Source organism: Phoxinus phoxinus (genome assembly GCF_949152265.1).
Source record: "Phoxinus phoxinus genome assembly, chromosome: 13".
Classification (NCBI taxonomy): domain Eukaryota; kingdom Metazoa; phylum Chordata; class Actinopteri; order Cypriniformes; family Leuciscidae; genus Phoxinus; species Phoxinus phoxinus.
Window position 1 is genome coordinate 29,279,749 of NC_136888.1, and position 9,866 is coordinate 29,289,614.

Below are 9,866 nucleotides of genomic sequence, written 5' to 3' on the forward strand. Positions count from 1 at the left end.
AGCTGGTTTAAGGAGAAAATAGACAGAAAGCAAAACATGTGGGAACTACAGTTGACTTATCCACGTTTTAATATGCTCCCGTTCATAGATGCTGATGCTTTTAAGATCTTGTAGAATCTGTGATCTCTGGCTCAGTTCGTTTTCTAACTTCCATGGTTGCAATAAGCAGTGTTTTTCGCCAACTGACATGACAGCGAAAGAGCTCGTCCGTCTCTGGCACAGCGCCAGCTAACGCGCGAAAGCACAGTTTGAATCTGGCAGTGATGTCACGTCACTGTTCATTATAAATCCCATGTGTGGAAAAGAAATCACAGAAATAGAAATCCTACATATGGGACCGTGGCGCTCAGGTGTTGCGTGATATCTCTGCGCCCAAGTAGCAGTGCTTCGTCTGTGCTTCACCCCAATATAGTTCCAAGTAAATATCTGCCTAGGAAATCGCCTAGTCTTAATATGCATTGCTATTTGTACTCCTTGTGAATACGCAGGCCACAATAAGTGGCCTGCGACGACGCCTGTGAAGAGACGACCCAATGCCGGCAATGTTATGCCCTAAATTTTATGATTAACTAACTGTAATTTGTGTGTATATTTTTGAAATGCATTTTCTGTAAAGCTGCTTTGAAACAATATATATTGTGAAAAGCGCTATACAAATAAACTTGAATTGAATTGAATTGAATAAGTATTTTTGTTTCTTTTTTTTTTATAAATTTTACTCACGACATGCTACCCGACGACAAAGGATTCCATTCATTATGCTAAGCTAAGCTAGCGGTGGCACTGCCAGACTAAGACAATGCATGCACTGAAACAAAAATGTGTTTGCCCACCTATCTAACTGTAGGGGAGACAGTGAATAACCCCGTTTCAAAAAAAGGTGGCGTGCTCCTTTAACGATTAATCAATCAGCTCTAGTAATGCTTCACAAACAATTCCCGTTTGCCATCTCAGAGTCAGACAGCTGCCTTCTAAAGCATCCTTAGAAACGCTTTAAACGTCATAGAAAGTCAGTGGAGAAAAGCCACTGCACGTTTACAGGATTGGTTACATGTTCGTGACAGTAGGAAATGGGTCGTTTCAAATCGCATTTTTGCAATTGTTTTTGGTACACTGCAGTTTTAAGGAGAAAATACTCAACAATGGTGCTGACTGATGCATTTGCACAAGGTTTCTCTTAAAGCACATTAAAAACACCACATAGAGCTACAAAAATCTTCATTTTAACCACAGGGGGTCTTTAAAAGCCCCTCTACTTCCAAAAGAGCATGAACAATCCAAAAGTGGGAGACACTTTTGAGAAGACGGCTAGTATCATGCACAACAGGAAACTACTGATCATGTTAATGATGTAGTTGAAAAAGAAGAAAGCCATGTATCATATATGATCGGTTTACACTTTTCCAAACTTGGCACAGAATTTTGTTGTCAATTAAAAATGTTCTCCCCATGACAGATGGTCTTACAGCCATGATGAAAACGAAATATCTCAGAGCTGTCGGAGTGCAAAAAAAAATTATAAATGGACAGCGATATTTGTAAAATTCCCCTATTGGCAATGAACTGTTTCAAATACATTCTGAGTCATTTCATGAAGATTATATACGTCTTATATCCTCTCTCCTCTGTGAGCCCATGCTGCTGCTTTCCAATGCAGCTCAGGTGCCAGGCGGCTCGATTCTCACTTAGTTCTTCCTGCTTTCAAGCCGCTCTCATTGGAGCGTGGCGGGAACGCATCTGATGTTGAAATAATCCATTACATTTGATCCTTCACGCTGTGCCGTTCGTTGTGTCGGAAGATTTTACAGTACTTCCCGACTGTATGTTCGACCCAAAGGACATCAAAAGGAACGTCAGACCAGCAAGCATATGTATCACTGTCAAGAAACCATTTCGCAACTCCGCCGGGACAGTTTTTATGCCTACACTGCAGACATAGCAACCTCTGAGTGTTTTATATTCAAATCAGGGCGGCTCTGGTTTTAACTGTGAAGTATGGGAGTATTATGGTGTGTGCAAATGCATCTTTCCTACATTAATACGGTGCCTTAGTTAATCTCCCCACATCTGGCACACCATAAGGCGGTGCGCACCCGACAATGTGTTTGCTTTGCTCAAGTGGCTCTTGGCCGTGATTAATTGAACCTCAGTGAGAGGGTCCGGGCTCCACTAATGTAGTCTTCATCACCTCAGCAACACAACTTGGCCCCTAAACTGAAATGTCAATGCCCAACCGCCCAGCCACCCACAGCACTTTACAGATTAAAACCCGTTTTCATTCAGCCAACAGGACAATGTGTATAAAACTAGTTTTTCATTGTTGTCAGAGGCGAAAAAAGTAAGGCATAACTTACAGTCAGTCGGTTATTATTGCAAATTAAACTGAGGCCGGGTGATCAGGATTTGTTTATTTTGCAATAATAAGAAGAAATGTTGATTTATGTTGGCATGATTTATATTATGCTTCCTCTATCCTCTATCTGCTTATTAATAAGATGAACACTGTAACTATATAGTATTCATTTACAACATTACAACTTAATTTATGGACTAGCTAACATATGCTAACAATGTCTTTTATTTTAAGTTTCAATTAGGATGCATCATTTATGAAAATTCAGTCCGATACCGCCAGAAGCCGATAAATGTTTTTATAATATATAACCAATAAAATGCTGATATTAAAAATTATTGTTTAAAATAAATAAATTACACTGAAAAAACACTACAAGTAAATGTAGGCATCAAATTATAATGCACAGTATGAAAAATGTATATTAATTTTGAGATTTACTAAAGATCACATAGGCCTATTCACATTTAACCATGTTACATTATTTGAAAAAAAAATCATAGAAATTAATTTATTCTTGAATAATAAAATGCTGAAATAATATAATAATTATTAGTAAAACTAAGTAAGTGTTATGATGGCAATGGTCTAAATGTAAAAATGTAACTTTGTTTACACGAGGGGGGGGGGTCACTTTTTAGAAATAATTAGCACCATGTAACTTCTCACACACTGGGAACATATTTAAAGTACACATCTGTGCTCAAAAGGCAGCCATTTTCTGTGTGTCGCCTCTCAGATTGTGTCGCAGGGTTCCTAAGTGGCCTTTTTCACACAATATCTCAATCACACTTCATGAAATATGCAATTAAGTTTTCTTACATGCAATAAACTTAAGACTTGTTGCCATGGCGCTGATGGGAGCGATTTTGGAGTGTGCACGGTTCTCTCTGCCTCTGTGGGCTTAAGTTGGCTTCATTCAAAAGGAACCAAACACTTGAGAAAATCACCGTCATCTCTGCAAGCAGGTCAAGTGGAAGCCTCTCCGGTGTGATTAGAGATGCTTCCAACAGTTATGGCATGTGCACGTTTGATTGATTGACCTGCACACTGACTGAGCATGCTGGGGGAAAAGCCTGCAGGTGGGTCAGTCCCGTCTGACAGCCCAATGTTCACATACTGCATATGCTCAAAGCTATCCAAGTGTATTTATTTGCTGCACTTTGGGATTTGATGCAAAAGATGTTTATGACTAGAAAAACGTTTCACTCAAACTATATGTTTTTGATTTGAACAAATCCATAAAAGAAAGTATTTAACTTTGATGCAACTTTCACGCCTCTTTTTAATGAATAATTCGAAAAAAAGACTAAAGATATTTAGGAAATAGCCTTTTTTATACTCGTTCAATCCACTACAAATAACTCGATTATGAGCCGATTATTTTAAAAGACAAACAGGCTGCATCCCAGACAGCAATAGTGTCCGCCCAGATCTGGCCCACATCTGGTGGTACGTGTGGAATGTGTGCCGGATCTGGGCAGACACTATGTTGCTGTCTGGGATCTGAATATGCCTACTTCCCCATTGTAGGGAAAAACAGTATGTGAAAAGAGTAGGCTATATCCAAAATCACAGTCAGCGCCGTCGCTACAGTGGAGAAAACTGGTGACGATTCTCAGTATCAAAACAGGAATAGGTAGAATAAACAGACCTAATCACCATTATCTTGTTTATATTTAAAATGGACTCTTCTTTGATATCACCATAATGTCCACAATGAAGGTTGCGTTGTAAATTTCCATAAATGCGTGTGTGTGTTCAGCTCTTGTGGGCAGGCTGCATGTTTTATGAGGTGGCAAATAAAGCAGAGAGACTTTGCAGCAGCCAGTAAAAAGGGCCAGTAGCTGTGTCATAAGACCAGAACATGGAGGCGGTGATTACGGCCTCATTGGGCTGTTAGCAGGAATGGGCCAGCCATATTTAGAGAGCCATAAAACAGAGGCAGGCTGACAGCTTTACAGCATGTGGTAATGCTTAATGGAAGCTCTCCTCCACAGGCTTATTACTGTAAAAACATACACCTCACAGGTGATGCAGCCAAATAAACACTTCAACTTCTCTTTCAGTTTCTAGAAAGTTAAAAATATATAATAAATAAAAATAAGGCATCAACGTAACATGTACCTACTTTCATACCAAAGTGCTCTTTTTTTACAACACATTCCTATTTTTGTTTACAAGAAAAACGTGAGAAAGATTAGTCAAGTGGATGACAAGGTTTTTTTGTATCGTCTCAAACCTCCTTCTGAACGATCAGATTTTTTAATCCGTCTCGAATGCATTTACACCTGGTCGGAATACACTTTCACGATCGGATAGCACCGACCATAGGCTAAACAGGCCCTAGATTTCATTTCGATTTCATAGATCTCATAATTCCCATAAACTCCAAAAGATAATTGAACCAGAAATGAAAATGATGTAATCTACTCACCCTCATGTTGTTCTGTATTTGTTTGAATTTCTTCCGTCAATAAAATGGTGCATTTTCCACGAAGCTAACTCAAATGAGAAGTAGTAGCCTACCATATTATGACTTAAGCCCGTGTTTGCGCCAGCCACCCGCGAATCCTTTTTTTAATTTTTTTTTTTTTTTTTACATTCTATGGTTTGCTGTCTGAACTATGTCTTTCGATAAAACACAGTTGAACCGAGAAATAATCACATGAAAACATGTCTCTTGCGTTGAGTGGTGCGTGCAAGACAAACAACTAAACTGTATGTCGATTCCTAACAAAATGACTCTTGTGAACCGGACCGGTTATTTTGATGAATTGTTCAAAAAGACTCGTTACTGGTTTGAATCGGTCTCACGAATGAACTCACTCAATCCGTAAAAGGCTCTACTAAATCCGTAAGAGCTACTAAATCTATTAAAATTAATTTAGAGACTTCGTTAATTCCTGATTTTAAGTGCTTTTTGAAGCTTTAGTTGCATGAATTGTCATTGGAATAGCTTACACATCTTATGAGTTCAATTAAAAGATACAGGATGCAGGTTTAGAATGACATGAGTGTGACAATGTTCATTTTTAGGGTGAAATATTCATTTAATAATATTACTGTGGCCCCTGAAACTAGTTTGAGGAGTGGAAACAGACCTTGAATGTGTGCACGAGATTGTGCGATACAAACAAAAAGACAAGACGTGATGAGTCTAGGGCCATTGTTCCTATCACTGCCAAAGGCATAATGAGTTTTATTTCAGATTTCAGCTTTAATCAAACTGAGAGAGAATAATAAAAAAGGGTTGCTAAAAGTGTTGAAAATAGCATTTTTATACTAGACAATGAAATGTGCAAGTTTATATCGGAATAAGCAATGAAAGATGGTAAACATGTTTGGCTTTCTGTCCTCAGTGGAGCATGAAACTCAACTCAATTGTCAAATTGAGTGTTTATACGCCCTTCGTGTTGTGATTGGTGGGATTATATGAACATGCTCCTCCCGAACTATCATTTGGAACTCAATTTAACGGTTTATACAGATCTCTCACTTTCTCTCTCTAAACCTCTTGACTGGCTGTCTCATTCCCGGTAGGACCAGTCAAGGGTGAGAGCAACTCAACTGGGTCATTACCCTTTGGCCCACGACAGCACACACCAGACACAGATAAGTCTGGGCCAGCAGAAGCGTGAAATGCTGTTCAGATATCACTCATACAATGCAATCACACACTTTCTATCTCAGAGCGTTGGAAACAATTGATGGAAGAAAATGAAAAATCTGTCATCATTTACTCACCCTCATGTCATTTTAAACCTGCATGAATTTCTATTTTTCTTTGAAACACAAAAGGTGAAAGTTTGCAGAACACCCTGCGTTTCCCAAAATCAGTGTAAGAGTAATTGTAGAAACCATACTATTGGTCTCTATTCGATTGACTTAAAATTCTTTTTGGAAATGTAGCCCATGCAGTCTGTTTTTCATGCAATGGAAATTTTACTGGCAAATTCCAAAAGGACAAAAAATTACGCAAAATTATTTTTCTGTTATGGCTGAGAACTAATCAATGACTGAAATAAAAATGTGTATGCTATTTTTTTTTCACACACACACAAATAAATAAAAATAAAATTAATCATTGTAAATGCTACAAGTGAATTTAAGCATCACAACATTATAAAGTACAGTATGGAAATGGATATGGATTATGATATTTGCCAAATTATATTTGTGTTATTAGATTGTTACTGTTTTTAGAGGGCATAAGATTATGCCAAAGAGGAAAAGAGCATGCATAAATCAGTTGATCGAAAAAAAATCTCTAATATAATATGGTCAATATCCAATGCTGATACATTCTTTTTTTAATGTATCTGTCGCCCATGATTCATACATTGGCTGAACATCTTGTTGTTTCCTCAGTAACTACTGAACTTAAAAAAAACACAATACAGTGTTTTCAGTGATGAGCGAAAACAAGTCGATCAATTTCTTCATGCATCTGTGTAGAAATGCTGTTGGTTGGTTCTCACTTTAAATTTTGATTTTCTATCATACACTGAGGTAAATTCGACATTGCGGATCACATTCAGTCAGCTAAGACAATGCAAAAGCACTTGAATGTTTTACATATGGAGACTGACATTTTATTTGTAATAATGGACATGACATTTAAAGTGGTGACAGCTCATTATTATACATGCTGATCATTGAGAGAATACATGTGGAATTTGTTCTTTTTGTGCTCCTGCATGACCTGTTCTTCTCTGTTTATCAGAGTGTGTTAATACCGCCTGCTAATGTGCTGCATTTACATACATTCTGCAATAAAAACTGCCCTTTACGACTTTAGCTAAAAAATAGGATTTATTAGGATATCGGATTAGTTAATCAGCATCAAGCTGCTGCCAGTGCTGTGATACAAATTACAAGCTTTATTTTCAATGTGTTGCCGGAAGAATGGTTTCAGCCCTCATCCTCAATAAAGCTTAATTGAGAAATGTGTGTTAGATCATTTTTACCAAGCACTAGGTCATCTTATTGGTTCATGTTAGTCATGGAACAACTTTACTCTCCAACAGTCCAAACCCAATCCATAAATCAGTGGTTCTGGTATTATCCTGTAAAGGTGAAAAAGACGTACTGGTAAATGTATTAAAGTATATTTATATTGTACTAAAAACATACTCAAGTACATTTTTAATACATTTTAGTACGTCTTTTTCAACTGGGATTGTATTGCAATATAGCAGTTGGATGTTGGTACTGAATCAACAGAAAGTATACAGAATTTGTTTTCGCCATAAAAATATAAAGCTGAAAGAAAATGAAGTTAATATATCAAAAAAAACATTTTTAGGATTTTTAAGTATTAGCTATTAAAGGGATAGAGACACCCTCAGACTATCTTCTTTCAGCCAAACACAATCAGAGGTATATATAAAAAATATATATCCAAGCTTTATAATGGGAGTGAATACAGTGAATTAGATTTTGAAGCCCAAAAATGACATCTATCCATCATAAAAGTAATCTATACAGTGCATATATATATATATATATATATATATATATATATATATATACACCAGCCACAGTTTCTGTTTTTATGCGCCTTTTTATTACCACAATAACAGACTAGTGTAAAAATAAAAGTTCAAATAATGGCACAAAAGTCTCCCCAAACTGTTACCAGAAAAGACTAATTTACTTTAATAGCTAATTTATCTAACTTCTACCTCCAGTCGCATCTTGTTACTCCTGTCGACTGACTGCTACCTCTGGCATCGAACCCTCTTTAGCAGTGTGGACTCAGAGAAAGTCCCTTCTCTGTGTCTGTCTCATCACACACATTAACCTGAGAGATAGTGCCAGCGAGGTCAGCGCCAACCAGACCTGATGGAACAGAAAGAGCCGAGCATAAGCTAAGCTCCATTTGCCAGTATCAACCCATCTGAGCCACTGACATGCTCAGAGGAAGTGATTCAGTGGCTTGCTTATATGTGGTGGTGCTCCAGTGGTAATTAACTGCAGTAAATCTCCATATTGTCCAAAAGACGAGCGGTATATGCCTGTCGGTGATGAACAGTGTTTTTTAGCATGCTGCCATGTGGTTGATGGGTTGTTCAGCATAGTTACAAGCTCAAGTCAAAAGATCCCACCTTCAAGTCTCAATCTGGTTTCTAGATATACAGTACGATATGGGTAATGACATCTCAAATTATGTATTGTGTTTAATACCATTCCACAGTGGAAATGACGGTTTTATGAAATGGCTAACTCTTTTGTCTTGCTAAGGCTAATTTTACAGCTAGCATACAAACAATAACATTTTGTCACACTCTGCGTGGATGCAAAATGTTATCTAATTATTATATCTGATAAAGAGATATTTACTTTGGTGTTTTTTCTTCATGTTTCATGTTTCAAATATATCAATTAATTCACTGACACAGTCTCCTTGGTAAGTACACATTTTTGAAAAGTAAAAAAAACACACTGTACATTAGGGACAAAATAGTTTGGTGTTGTGGAAATGACGGCCTACAGTGACAGTCATAATTTTTTTAAGAGACCGATAAAAATTATTTTAACGAAATTAATATTGAAATGGTTTATTTTTCTACTTGTTTAGATTATCATAGTTTTGACCATTATTCATTTTTACAATGGATTTTCAGTTTAAGATGAAATCTCTGGGTCTGAGACTAGAGTAAAACAATAAAATCTATAAAGAAACATTTTCATTTGTATATTCAGAACTATATACATAGGCATTTGAAAATAAGTCAAGTGGAAATCAATTTAAATCCCTTTTACATCGTGACCAAAAATATATGCACCTCTTGATGGAAATAACGTTTATTTTCATCAAGAGGTGCATACATTTTTGGAAGATCTTGTATTGACAATGCAAGAGTCAAGCACCCTGTAAGGTCTCCTCCAGCACATCCCAAAGACTTTCAATGAATTTAAGGTCTGGACTCAGAGTTGCCGATTCATGTGTGAAAATGATTTTTTTCATGCTCCCTCCCAACCATTCTTTCACAATTTGAGCCTGATGAGTCTTGACATTGTCATCCTGCCCTGGAATATGGCCATGATGTGTCTTCCTACAATGTTGTTTAAGAAATGAAAAGCTACTCACTCCATCAATTATGGTTATAGTTATAGAACTGTTGCCAAACACATAACATGCTAGAAACATAATGATCACTGCATTATTGATCCAATCATAGACTCTTAAGCATTTGACTATTTAAATCCAAACAGAGACTTTTTTTTTGTCCGGGCAGTGTATGTGCAGTACAGTAGGGCAGGACTTGATTGGATTGTTGGGTCATAGTAGTTTGCTATTGCTCATGTGATTTCATGAGAGTGACAGGTTGTCCTGCCCGCTCACACCAATAAACACTTTCTCATAGAAGAGAAGAGATGTTGCTGCAAGAGGGAGGGGAAGTCATTTTGATTAAAGATTACAAGGGCACATTAATAAAAAATAATAATGGTGCACGAACAAATCCTTTATAATAAATACTGAAATATTCAATAAAAAAAAAAAATT

The 9,866-nt window shown here is 37.0% G+C and overlaps 1 long non-coding RNA gene across 1 annotated transcript in view; it reads right to left on the bottom strand.

Annotated features, from left to right (window-relative positions):
• LOC307009624 overlaps positions 1 to 5,195 on the bottom strand; it is a 69,262-nt gene extending 64,067 nt beyond the window's left edge. Inside the window, exon 1 of the long non-coding RNA XR_013800082.1 lies at positions 4,791 to 5,195. This is a non-coding gene — a long non-coding RNA (uncharacterized lncRNA). The remainder of the gene's footprint in view (positions 1 to 4,790) is intronic.
• Between the last annotated feature and the right edge of the window lie 4,671 nt (positions 5,196 to 9,866).